At 39.7% G+C, this 13,566-nt stretch overlaps 4 non-coding genes across 4 annotated transcripts; all 4 read right to left on the bottom strand.

Annotated features, from left to right (window-relative positions):
• Nucleotides 1–2,055: 2,055 nt before the first annotated feature.
• Nucleotides 2,056–2,219, bottom strand: LOC143737888 (U1 spliceosomal RNA). Its single transcript, XR_013203761.1, has one exon. It is a non-coding gene; the product is annotated as a U1 spliceosomal RNA (small nuclear RNA).
• Nucleotides 2,220–2,872: 653 nt separating this feature from the next.
• Nucleotides 2,873–3,063, bottom strand: LOC143737901 (U2 spliceosomal RNA). Its single transcript, XR_013203774.1, has one exon. It is a non-coding gene; the product is annotated as a U2 spliceosomal RNA (small nuclear RNA).
• Nucleotides 3,064–9,796: 6,733 nt separating this feature from the next.
• LOC143737891 (U1 spliceosomal RNA) lies at nt 9,797–9,960 on the bottom strand. The gene has a single exon (XR_013203764.1). It is a non-coding gene; the product is annotated as a U1 spliceosomal RNA (small nuclear RNA).
• A 1,624-nt stretch (nt 9,961–11,584) lies between these two features.
• Nucleotides 11,585–11,775, bottom strand: LOC143737898 (U2 spliceosomal RNA). The gene has a single exon (XR_013203771.1). It is a non-coding gene; the product is annotated as a U2 spliceosomal RNA (small nuclear RNA).
• Between the last annotated feature and the right edge of the window lie 1,791 nt (nt 11,776–13,566).

Raw genomic sequence — 13,566 nt, 5'->3', positions numbered from 1 at the left:
GCAGCCTGAACAGGCATTATACACCTACACAGTCACACTTATTGCACCAGTCCTGCAATCGGTTCAGTTCACTTTAGCAGCGTTGATTACAGTTATTGCAGATGGGTAAAAACTGTTTTTGAGTCTATTAGTTTTTGCCCTGATGGATCTGTACAGTCTGCCTGACGGTAACAGTTTGAACAGGGGGTGGCCTGGGTCAGAGGTGTCATTTAAAATGTTCTGGATTTTTTTGAAGCAGCAGGAACTGTATAGTTCTTCCAGTGTGAGGAGAGGGCAGCCAGCGATCTTCTGTGCGGTGTTGATGACCCTCTGGAGCGCTTTCCTGTGAGCCACTGTGCAGCTGGTGTACCACACGCACATGCAGTATGTCAGCAAGCTCTTTATGGAGGCTTGATGGAAGGACACCAGCAACCTCTGTGTGATGTTGTTCCTCCTGAGTACTCTCCTCCTGAGTATAAAGTCTCTGCTGGGCCTTTTTTCCTCTTTTATATTTAATATATATATATATATATTAGTATGCACATGGAGAGTTTGTACGTGCACGGAGAGTTCCACGCATCTTGTGTGTAGAGTTTGCGTGTATGTGCATTTCATATGTATTTGTTAGAGCACTGACGTTGACGAGTTAACTCCTTAGGTATCGAAATTTGGAACCGAACATGTCATTTTTCGCTACTCGATAGTATCAAGGCAATTCGGTCGGTACTTAAAAAGTATCCCTCGGTACCCAGCCCTAGGTACATGATGCCATCAATAACAAAATGGAGCAAAACATGATCACCGCATATTACGGATGTGACGGTGAGGATATTTTCCCACCGGTTAATCGACGTGTGACAACACCGGTATCACCGGTAGGGGCTTTTAAATCACTAATTTTCTTTGACTGACCAAATTTGAAAGTTGAGACTTTGTTCCATAATATTACCTGCTCGGTCCAGTCTGTCAGCGCTTTGTCAGTGTCCTCTATTTTTCACTGCTTGAAAACATGGGTTGAATCCGAAATCGCCCCCTAAACCCTCATTCACTAAGTAAGGCCAATTCCCTACGTTAGTCTACTAATACGGTTCACTTGAATGAGTGAACGAAAACGAGTGAGCGAATTCGGACAGCCGTTGAGCATACATAAGCAGTACCTGCACTCGTTAATGCAGTGCAATGTGGTAACGTTATTGAATAAGTGCACTCAATAACGTCCACTATGGCTTATCACAAATCTCTACGTTCATTTAAGACTTTATTTAAATAATTTAAGATTCTTATGAGGACACTCAACAAAACAGACATTTTGGCTTAATGTGTGTGTGTGTTATGGTTTGTTAAAGACCGAAAGAGAACTCGATACTGACGCGCGTCTTTTCTGTGGGTCGTGTGTGTGCGAGCAGGACTTAACGGATACTGCATAATTGCGTTAAATATTTTTAACGCTTTAAACTTTTTTTCTTTTTTTTTCGGTGGTGTTGCGGTGGGCAAGTGATGAAACCGGTGTTGCGACTGAACATCGTGTAACACCGGTAACACCGACTACCGTAGCAAGCCTACCGCATGCGTCTTATACTGTGTGTTACTTGATCTTCCCCCTTTCGATTCTTCATACGCCCCTCTTTGCTCCACTGGTGCCAGCTAGTAGGTGTTACTGGCCACTGTTTTGCATTTAATGTAGGCCTAAGTGGATTAAAACATTTCTATGGACGTATTGGATATTTTTCAGCGCTGTGATGAACATGGCGCTGTAACTGGGATTGCCTAGAATCACTGTCAAGTTACATTTATATTTTTCAAATCATTAATTTATTAAACATTTGCATTCCATAGAAGCCTTCTTTTTCCCAGATTCTACTTATATTGATTAGAGTCGCTCAGCAGCTTGAGCCTAACCTTATTTAATTCAATTCAGTGTCCAACATTTCATAAACTCTTGATGAATACAATTTAAACATGATTAAATAACTAAAACTACAGCACAGATGTGTAGAGAACATTACACTGATCCAGTAAATGAAGACACTCACTCTATCTATTCATAATTCATTTCTATTATTAGACCAGTAAAATCAGGGGAGAGCGCGAACGCAGTCCCCCACTACCAGAAATTATGCAGTCGAGATTCCCACATTTGGGGAATTCGCAGGGGTCAGCACAACCGGAGTGCAATGGCTGAGCCTCGCCCTGGGTGAACCACCTTCATGATCATGGTGTCTCCCCTGCCAGGTAAGTATGAGTTGTACACGTTCCCTGTAGGGGGACGACTGAAGGCAACATCATTCTCAACCACGGTGAGACATCACTAACACTACACATGGTTCATCACGATCTATTCTAAACCCTCAATCTATACTCTGAACTCTGGATCTTGTTAAATCATCAGTCATGTCGTTTTACCAGTTGTACGGTCTACGCTGACTGTTGACAATTAGACCTTCCGACTGGCCGAGAGTCTACATTTCCTGAACACTCGACTGTAGATCTCTCTACCAATCATAGAGAAGACTTGACTCGACTCCACCAATCAGGCAAGAGACACACATTTTGCATGTGAAATGGTGCAGTTACAGCATCTGCCAGCAGGGGCATACAGGACTAATCAAATTGTGAACCACTCACTGCTTTTGCACACAAAAGTTACTTATTTAATAAAACCTACAGTTTCACATTAAAAAAGCAGATAGTCGGTTGCATCACTACACAGTACATACTATATATACAAGTAAAGGTAGAATGATTATGCTTGAATGGTATGCTTGCTTAATATTTACAAAATACTATGATCACTCACAGTCACAGCAATTTTAAAACACCCATAAACAACAACAAACTACTATTAACCTCTACTGTCACAAGACTAAACTCATTTCTTTCATTTCACACATAAGGGGGGTGCACCGTTCCCGGAAGTACTGCAATACCGGGTCGATGCGTGGAGTGGACGGAGCAAGCCCCTATTCCATCTCCCTGATCCAAAAATCAATTTAATATATGGTGCCCGGGTAGGGCACGTATCAGATATTAAACTGATAAGAACAGATACTACACTTGATCTTAGCCAAAAGGCCGAGAAGCGATACCCACAAATGGTCACCAGGAGCAACTGCATTCTTTGAAACAGCAAATCTGAGGATGGTGAGTATTTATCATATTATTTTACTCTTGTATAGAATGTAATTGTTAACATGACTCAGATAAGGCGTAAATTGTCATAAACCCCCCTTACTTTAGCACCAATCCTTCAGTCCTCCGATTTGAAAAAGGCTGAAGAAATGTGTGTAGAAAGCTGTGGTGAGGAGGTGCAGGGGGGGGGGGGGGGGGGGTCAGGGGAGGGGGGACGGTAGGTATGAGGGGGGAGGAGGGGGTTAGACAATAACAACTCAATAGACCTATGTCACACTCACTACAGACATGAATGAACATTAAAATGTGAAAGAACATCCTACACTGTTGACTTAGTGTAAACTGCAGCGCTTCCGGGTTCAACATCAGAACGCCGGCTCATTATTGGCCGACACTGTTCAAGTGAGCACCACGACACATGAGTGCGGAGCTGGCCAATCACAACATGAGGGTAAGTAATTAATGACAGAAATTTCCTTTTTGGCTGAACTAACCCTTACAAGTCCACCTGTGAAATACTTCACACTGGAAACACCGCAGCAGAGCAAGACAGCAAAATGCAATGTTTGCAAAGCCGTATTAATTAAACCATTGGTCTGTGATGCATTTTTGCTATTCGCAGTCCAGAAGAGAGAGAGAGAGATCTCACGCGGTGCCACAGCGCGCACAACACACAGCCCTGCTTAAAGTGTAAATTGCAGGTTAAATTTTTCACGAAGATAATGCAATGTGCTTATTAAACATAAAGATAATAACCGCCCACCATTGTTTTTTATACCAAAATGCCGAATATAATATGAAAAGTTGGTACGTTTTACAGTGGTTTTAAGCACGCCCCCTCCCTTCCACTAGGCTGGGCGTGACGTCATAACAGGGACTTCTCTAAAAAAAAATGAGAGTAAGCTATGCGCAAAACAAACGGGTTCAGACTGCATGCGTCAAAACCCACACTACCCACTGCATAGCCCACACAAACACCTGTCAAACACAGCGATAGGGACATCGATCTATTTTTTTCTTTCTGACAATGAGCATTGTTAATTAGTTGCGTTTTAGCACAGGCAATATCGCGTTCTGTCAACAGATGCCAGCAAAAGCGCCATTGTGCCTGTGCAGTGTGTGCATCTCTACAGCTCTGATTAGGACCACTAACACCATGTAAGTAAATAATGTCTTCAGTTGATGTCCCTTCTTGCTATTCTACATGACGGCAAAATTTTGAAAAGACTTTAGCTTGTTTCCTAATGTTATCCGGGCTAGCACCAGGCTAACCTAGGCTAGCTCTAGCTACTCACCATGAAACCTGGCCAACCCTCCACTAATTTTCCTCACACCAAGCATTAATAACTCTTTGAGGGCCATGATTTCTGACAATTTCCTCCCCTCTCTCAGGCCTGACTGGTTCAAAATAGTAGGGCTGTGGTCCATCAAGAATTGAGTAGCATCTGCCTGCAAAAACGGAGGCTGCATTTTCAGGACCCCACTTCTAGGACCGCATTTCTAGGACCCTAGGTTTTTAGTGACAACGCCACCTATCGAATTAGAGGACCAGCGAAGATGGATGACATTCAGAGTGTGAGTATCAAATGCGAATCAATTTTTATTTGTTTAACTTTAAAAACAATTGTGATGCATTTCATTGGAAAGTTAACGTTGCTAATGTGCTGGTGATTTGCTAAACAGTCTTGAATGCATAGCCATCATATATTAGCCTCTAATGCTGGAAAATGAATTGTTAGCACGTTCATTTAACGGAACTGTTGCATGATAAGCCTGTGTTGACTTATTTACAGCACAATAAACTGTAGCATGTTCGTTCTGAAAGCTTGTTAATTACTCATTGTTTTTCCATTTTCTCTCTCTCTATTATTTTTTTTTCTCAGTTCAGAGGGGCTTTATTGACATGAGTGTTTCTAGAACCTTTGTTCCCACAACATCAAAATCATTTTTTTTCCCAATTCTTTGAACAGTATGCAATAATTGTATTATGAACATTGATTGGTATGAAGATTGATATCATTATTTTTATCATTATCATTACTCTGTGGTAACTAAGATCTTTTAAATATGAAATTTAAAATTAGAGAGTAGAACATGTTCAACTAAATGTTCCTTATTTAATTCACTTCTCTTTCTCTCTCTTAGGAGTCAGTGATGATGTTGTCCATGTGTTTGTCCATCCATTGTAGTTTGTCTATGTGGTTCACGTCATGATCAAATTTGTTTTTGTGTGTGTTCTCAAGTTCAGTTGTTATATATTATTTTGTAAAATATTTTGTGTGTTCAATTTCAGTTGTTATATATTATTTTGTAAAATATGTTGTGTGTTCAAGTTCAGGTGTTATATATTATTTTGTAAAATACACAATCTTAAATCTTCCCCCAGAGTCATCCTTGTCTTCCCTGTGTACTTGAAAATGTGGTCCATCTAGTGACTGAAAAGACTATAACATGATTCCTTGTTTATTTTACTTGAGTTATTATATGCTACTTAGACCCAATAATTTCTCAACATTCCTAGGAACCTGGTTTAATTGCAATAAAGAAAGTAGTATTTGGGTGTAATAAAACTTGGAGAAAAAAAACTCGAATGTAGTTAAAACTGGGTGGAAATACTGCATTGGTGGCACGTTTTTCGGTCCTCCAAAACTAGGGTCCTGGAAATGCGTTCCTGGGACTGCGGTTCTCCGACTCGGTAGGTGGCGCTGTCACAAAAAATTAGGGTCCTAGAAATGCGGTCCTAGAAGTGGGGTCCTGAAAATGCAGCCTCCGGGACTGCAGACAGATAATATTGCAAGAATTTGATGGTTTCCCACCTCTTCAGTCTCCCAGTCATTCTCCATAGTCAAACCGCAAACAGTAGGAATGTAGCAGAGTACGGGTTGCTACTCCCTGTTATGACGTCATCACCCAGTTACGGTAAAAAACATGCTACCTTTGAAGAAACCCCAATAAATGTTATTTTAACACATTTTAAGACCGAAATTTTTAAATATATATATATATTTATTTAGCACTTTAACACATTAATTGATTGTGGTGGTTAACCTGCAATTTACACTTTAAAGAGTGACGATGGAGGACAGAACTAAACATTCAAACGTAGCCTATATGGTTACACTTTAGATCTGTGATATTAGTCTGATTTTATTTTAGATTTCGGCTTCCAAAGATTATAGAATATATTGAGGTAAAACCATTAAAAAACTAAAGTCGCATTCTGTCTAGCGCAACTTCCTACCCATCGCAGCAGTAGCCTACGCTGTCATTTCTCCTTAAAACTCAAACTTTAAGACAGAATTAGCACGATCGGTGATTGTTGTAAAATGCAGTCTCTACTGTTGCTAAATTGCGGGACAGTTTTAATAATAAAAAGAGCTATTAAAAGCATAAAAATCTGCGCAAGAGATGCTGTTCCCTATGCGGCGTGCGCTCCGAAACAGACCGCAACGAGACAAGCATATTATACTTTGGGCTTCATGTGCTAAACGATCAAATGTACACAAAAATATGTAAAAATGACCGGCTTGGAGAGTCACTTAAACAGTTTATGTCTAAAATGGACGTAGTTATGGAAATAGTTGGGAGAAAATATGGTGCATCAGTAGACTCGTTCTTAAAGGGGAAGCAGTCTAATAAACATGCTGACGATTGCGCCATTACTGCGAATCAAACAACAAAAGGCAAAGAGAAAATCACTCACAGCTCTTGAATGAATAACTTTAGCTTTAATAAGCATAAATCTATCCATGATAAACTTTGCAGTGCTATTTTACTTTTGATTATTTTATTATAATTATTTTTATACCATACATGAATAGTAATGTTAGTAGACTTTCCTGAAATTAAAGCACTGTGTAGGCCTGTATAATGTGTATCTTTGTTTAATTGTCTATCTTTTGTTCATCTATTGTTTAATATATATATATTTTGTGACATACATGCCAATATATTATATACACACACACTAGGGCTGAAACGATTCCTCGAGTTACTCGATTACAAAAATTCCTCGAGGCAAAAACTCTGCCTCGAAGCCTCGTTAAATTCCTATGACGCGCACTATATGCGCGGCGCAGGGATTTGATTGTTTCACACTGACCGTTTATTCACACGGACCTGTTCAGGAAGCATATATTTTGAATTTAGTTGGCGCAATGGCGGAGAATAAATATGTAAATAAATGGCAGAAATTGTCTTAAGTGTGGGATCATTACACACTTAATTCACTTAATACACTTAACTCGCTGAAACAAGGTAACGTAGTCTAAGCCTATTGATGTTCGCTGATTTTAATCCCATACTGTATTTCTAGCGATGTCGTGATGCGGTTTGACTAGATATGATTTTTAGCTTTGATGACATTTTTAAGTAGTAAACTTAACTATCACGTTCAATTGCAAGAGAGTATAGCCTAAAAAAAGAACCCCTTCACACACACACACACACGCCAGTCAGACCAATTGCAGCAATGTAGCCACGCAACAATAATTTCAGCATGCATTCACTGTACACACCGGGACGTGATGGAGGAACAAATATTGTAATGCAGTCTTTGCGAGACCTTGTTTGTATTTCACGTCTGCCAAATAGTTAACAGACAACAACAAAAAATTTAAGTCCCCAGCCTGTTGGTTTTTAATAAAGATTCGGAGTACTCATTTTTCAGTTAAAACGCAGGGAACAAAAAGTGCGTCAGCTTTTACTGCGTGTTCAACAACAAGTCACGTTACAGCTCTTCTTCAGCGTTAAACTACCACAATACACAAATATGCTTAGATGCTTAGAGTGGTTATATTATAACTAGGGGTGGGGGAAAAAATCGATTCTTAGATGCATCGCGATGCGGACGTGGACGATTCTGAATCGATTCACAAATGTCAAAAATCGATTTTCCAAAAAAAAAATTTATAATGACGGAATATTGACGGAACGCAAAAGACGGAACTCTGAAGCGCGGAAGTGCAGTGCCCGGACCGTCTGTCTGTGGCGTGCGCACATAACAGAGACGCGATGGCTGAGCGCGAAATCCAAACACCCTCCTCGTTAAAAGCTGACATGTGGAAATATTTTGGTTTCTATGAAGTTGAAGGGGGAAAGGAGCTGGACAAGAGCCACACTAGTTGTAAGCTTTGTGGAATAAAACTAAAATATCTCGGCAACACGACAAATATGAGAAGCCATATGACACGTTTCCACCCAGAGGAGGAAAAACACTCGGCTGTACCAGAGCCGTTTCTCTCTATGGCTCTGGGCTGTATCGGTGTTCAGATGATTTCTGCTGCCTTGTCGAAAAATGCCACCCAAACGCGAATCGATCACAGATAATGTTGATTTATTCTCTATTGTTTCCATAATGGTGTAAATCTCACAATATTATGACATCGTTATTTCATTTTAATCAGGGTAAGTGTATGGGGAGCATATTTTGATATTTTAAATTAACTAGCAATTATCACATTTGATATAACAAGTAAAAATGATATATGAAATAAAATTATAATAAAATTCGAAGTTAAGAGTATAGTATAATGTACTGTTTTTATTTTTAAAACGTGTGAAAAGTAAAAATTATCATCAAATATTCATCTTTGACCTGTCAAAGTTTCCTACAAGTCTCCACAGCAAGGATGCATAGATTTATGGGCGTGGTAAGCAGAAGAAAATTTAGTCTGTACATGCGCATAACCAGTAAGTAGCACATCTCGATGGGTAGCATGAATCGTCAGAACACCTGTTGTTGTTATATTATTAATTTAATACAGGTATGCTGCTAGTTCAGGCACACATTTATTTTCCTGTTGGTTCTTTGCAATGTTAATAAAATATATTGTACGTTAATTCTTTATGGGTCATTACTTTGTACTTTTAAAGCAAAGTATTTATATTCACACACACACACAAATATTCAGATAATCGCTTTAGAATCGAATCGCAGGCCTCTGAATCGTAATCGAACGAATCCGTGAGGTGCCTAGAGATTCCCACCCCTAATTATAACATCTTAAAGGAAAATTCAAATATGAGATAGCTTTATAACTAGCATACTATATAACTTATAGTATATAACTTATAACAGCTTTAAAGTTTAATATAACTATTCTGTTAATAAAACACACTCAAAAAAAATATCCGATTACTCGATCGATTAAGTGCTAGATTAATCAATTACAAAAAGAATCGATAGCTGCAGCCCTATACGTACATATCATACTTGCCTGTAGACAATGATATCAACAATGATAAAAATAATATTAAAGCAAACACAGCTCTGGTATCGGAATAGTATCGTATCGGCCGATATCCAAATTCAGGTATCGGAAGTGAAAAAATGTGGATCGGATCCCTAATTTTTGTGTATCTCTTAGAACAATGACAAAATGTAACAATGACAATCATACAGCAACACATTTCTTCATATAACCAGGCACAATCACAGCAGTTTGGTGATTCACCACATGTTTTTGTAGCTGGGAATACTGTGACATCATCACCCCCTTTTTGATTCTTCATACGAATGAAATTTAAGTATATGAATTCATAAATTTGCTTTATAAATGCACCTTAAACATGACTCAATAACAAAAACTATAATAAAAGTGCATTTTGAGGGCAATCGTCTACTTCAATATATGAAGATTCACTAACTCTCTGAACACAATTAAATTCTATAATTAGACCAATATATCAGGGGAGAGCGCGAACGCAGTCCCCCACTACCAGAAATTATGCAATCGAGATTCCCACATTTGGGGAATTCGCAGGGGTCAGCACAACCGGAGTGCAATGGCTGAGCCTCGCCCTGGGTGAACCACCTTCATGATCATGGTGTCTCCCTTGCCAGGTAAGTATGAGTTGTACACGTTCCCTGTAGCGGAGCCACTGAAGGCAACATCATTCTCAACCACGGTGAGATGCCACTACACTACACATGGTTCATCACAATCTATTCTAAACCCTCAATCTATACTATAAGCTCTAAATCTTGTTAAATCATCAGTTATGTCGTTTTACCAGTTGTACAGTCTAGGCCAGTGATTCTCAAATGGGGGTACGTTGCGGTACTGTAGGGGGGGACTGTGAGATTTATAAAATTAAAAAAAAAAAATATTTAAATAATTTAAATAAAATTTAAATTTGGCTCATTGACTTGCGCCAAAAGAGTAACCCTTCAACCTTACGCACAACGTAACCTAGTAAGCTAGTTCTTTTAGCGTGCACGGGAGCACATGCTCAAAACTATTTTATAACTGTTTTGACCCCCCCCCCCCCCATTTTCCACAATGAAATTCAGACCGTCTCTCTACCAATCATAGAGAAGATTTGAATGGACTCCACCAATCAGGCAAGAGACATGGTTTGCATGTGAAATGGTGCAGTTACCGCATCTACTATAAATATAATAAATATATTTAATAACATGCAGTTACCGCATTTACCAGCAGGGGCAAATGGGACTAATCAGACCTTTCAGAAAAACGCGGAGTTGTTTTGTGATTGTTGCGGGCAAAAATCCTTGATTAAGCGGCCCGTTTCCTTAAAAAATGCGATAGAATATGCGGGATATTTATGCAATTTTATGCGATGAAATTGCGGGAACTTGCAAAAACTGCGGGAACTTGCAAAAACTGCCGTTTGATGAAAAAGAGAAAAAAAAAAGTCATTCCCCAACACCCTGTTCTCACTAGGCAACTACCTTAATGTAAAGAGTCATTTCTTATTACTTCTTATGATAAGCAAGCATACAACATGTGGAAGTGTGGAATATTTCAGTTCTCATCGTTTTATTTTAGACTTAAATAAAAACATCAAATTTACAAAATATTGATGAGTCAAACAAGTTCTGTAGCTTTACAAAAGGAATATGCTACAACTTCTGTAAAAATTAACAAATAAAATATAAAAAAATAAAGTGTGCTCCTGTTTTACAGCTTTTTGATGATGTTCACGTCGCGTAATTACATCACTTCATAATGTTCTCATGACAACAGGGGGAAATGGCTACTCGTGTGAAGCAAACGCAACATTTTTCAAATTTCTGCTAAGATATGTGACTTTTTTGCAACGAAAATGCAGGGATTATGAAATCATGCAAGCCCCGCATATTTTGCCTGGAAATCGGCAATTTATGCGGCGATAGTGCGGCGTATTTGGAAAAATGCGGCCCCCGCATAAATATGCGGACTTTGGCTGATTATGCACTAAATCATGCGATCGCATAATCGCGTTTTTCTGGAGGGACTGACTAATAAGCCAAATTGTGAACCACTGCTTATGCACAAAAGTTTATTATTTATTATAAATAAATTATTAAGCAAGCATTCAAACAATCATTATTCAACCTTTGCTAAAATATATATATATATATATATACTGCTTGTAAAACCCTTAATGCACCCATTGACATCAAAATACACTTCTTCTGCAAAACTACTGTCAAACAAATATGTAAACCATTCTATTATTTCACACTTTAAGGGGGTGCACCGTTCCCGGAAGTACTGCAATACCGGGTCGATGCGTGGAGTGGACGGAGCAAGCCCCTATTCCATCTCCCTGATCCAAAAATCAATTTAATATATGGTGCCCGGGTAGGGCACGTATCAGATATTAAACTGATAAGAACAGATACTACACTTGATCTTAGCCAAAAGGCCGAGAAGCGATACCCACAAATGGTCACCAGGAGCAACTGCATTCTTTGAAACAGCAAATCTGAGGATGGTGAGTATTTTTATTTTTTTACTCAAAGTTCTTGTATAGAAAGTAATTGTTAACATTACTCAGAAAAGGCTTAAAGGGTCATAAACCCCCTCCCTTACTTTTGTACCGGTCGTTCACACCTCAGATTTGAAAAAGGCTTAAGAAAGCAGCACGCACTAATTTGTGAATTGGGCTTTCTGATTGGCTGGGAGTCTACAGTCACCCAGAGCCGTTAAAGGGTCATGAAACCACCCCTCTTTCAGCCAGGGGCGGATCTACGGGGTGGCAAAGGGTGGCAGCTGCCACCCCTGGGATACAGTCTTGCCACCCCTGTTGCGACCCATTTATAAATCAGATAATATTTTATTATATATTTAAAATATATTATAATCAGATAAGTATAATTTATTTTCATAGCCTACACGTTGAAGGCCCGCAGCAAACTCCTCTCAAACAGAAATCGCCGATTTAGAATCCCCTCCCCCTGACAATGGTTTAACCCATCACCAGCACGGCAGCAACCCCCGCGAAATTTCACCAGTCACGCCAGCAGTGCAGCCTGGACAGTGCCTTGGAGAAGAGAGGATGATAAGCCGTGAGTTTACAGGTAAATTTGACAGACACCAAGTCGAAAAAGTCCATCAGACTGTTAACCCTGCAACAACCACATTGTTACGTTATTTACATCCGCGATAATTTGTTGTCTCATTGAATTTTTCTATTATTGTCAGGTCAGATAAGGGTCTAACGTTAGTCTAGCTCTTTGTGTGTGTTTAAACTACTGCTGTCACAAAATTGGCATGCATCCACTTTCCCAGAATCTATAAATATCCAATTTTGAAAAATGGTCGACATGCCAAATTAAACAGATATCTTAGCGGTGTCATAAGCTGTTGATGCACAAGCACTGCACGTTTGACTCGCGTGATTTTTTTCCCCAAACCCTCGGCCCTGCAGCCGATTTCATTGGTTTAGGTTACAGTGACGGGTAGGTTTAGGGATCAGTGTTTGGTGTAGGCAATCAGTACAGTGATTGACATGACCAATGAAAACTTTAGAATCGGCTGCAGGGCGGGATTTCCGCTGAAGTGGTTTGGGAAAAAAAATCACGCGTTTGACTCACATGAACACCTGTTATCAACAACGTGACCGTTTTCTCTCTGGTTGATTGCAGTTAAGTTAGCCCTACATGACTGAAATTCTACTCAATCACAACAAGTAAAAGTAGCCCACTACTTTCAAATAGGGGAACGGTACATGTATTCGTATTCAACCAAAACGGTACGGGCGTCTGGTTCGGAGTGTGTGTGCACGCGCGAGAGAGAGGCGCGGGCGCGATCGAACTGTGTGTGTGTGTGTGAGAGAGAGAGAGAGAGAGAGAGAGAGAGAGAGAGAGAGAGAGAGAGAGAGAGGCGTGGGCGCGATCGAACTGTGTGTGTGTGTGTGTGTGTGTGTGTGAGTGAGAGAGAGAAAGAGAGAGAGAGAGAGGCGTGGGCGCGATCGAACTGTGTGTGTGTGAGAGAGAGAGAGGCGTGTGTGTGTGTGTGTTTGTTTGTGTGTGTGTGTGTCTGACTAAATCTGTCCATATTTCCTCAAAACTCACTAGAAGACATCATTTGAGGGTTTTTTTTTTATCTCCTGTGGAGCATACCCCCAAACCCCCCAAGAATTGCTTTTTCACAAAGTACAATATATGACTACACAGACTGTTGGTAGTGATTGCACAGAGAAAGGGTCCAAAATTCACAAATTAAG

This window comes from Siphateles boraxobius, unplaced genomic scaffold (assembly GCF_051911475.1).
Source record: "Siphateles boraxobius isolate OS27281-9 unplaced genomic scaffold, OSU_SipBor_1 130, whole genome shotgun sequence".
NCBI lineage: Eukaryota > Metazoa > Chordata > Actinopteri > Cypriniformes > Leuciscidae > Siphateles > Siphateles boraxobius.
The sequence above is the reverse complement of the archived record's forward strand: the minus strand, read 5'-3'. Positions and strand labels throughout refer to the sequence as shown.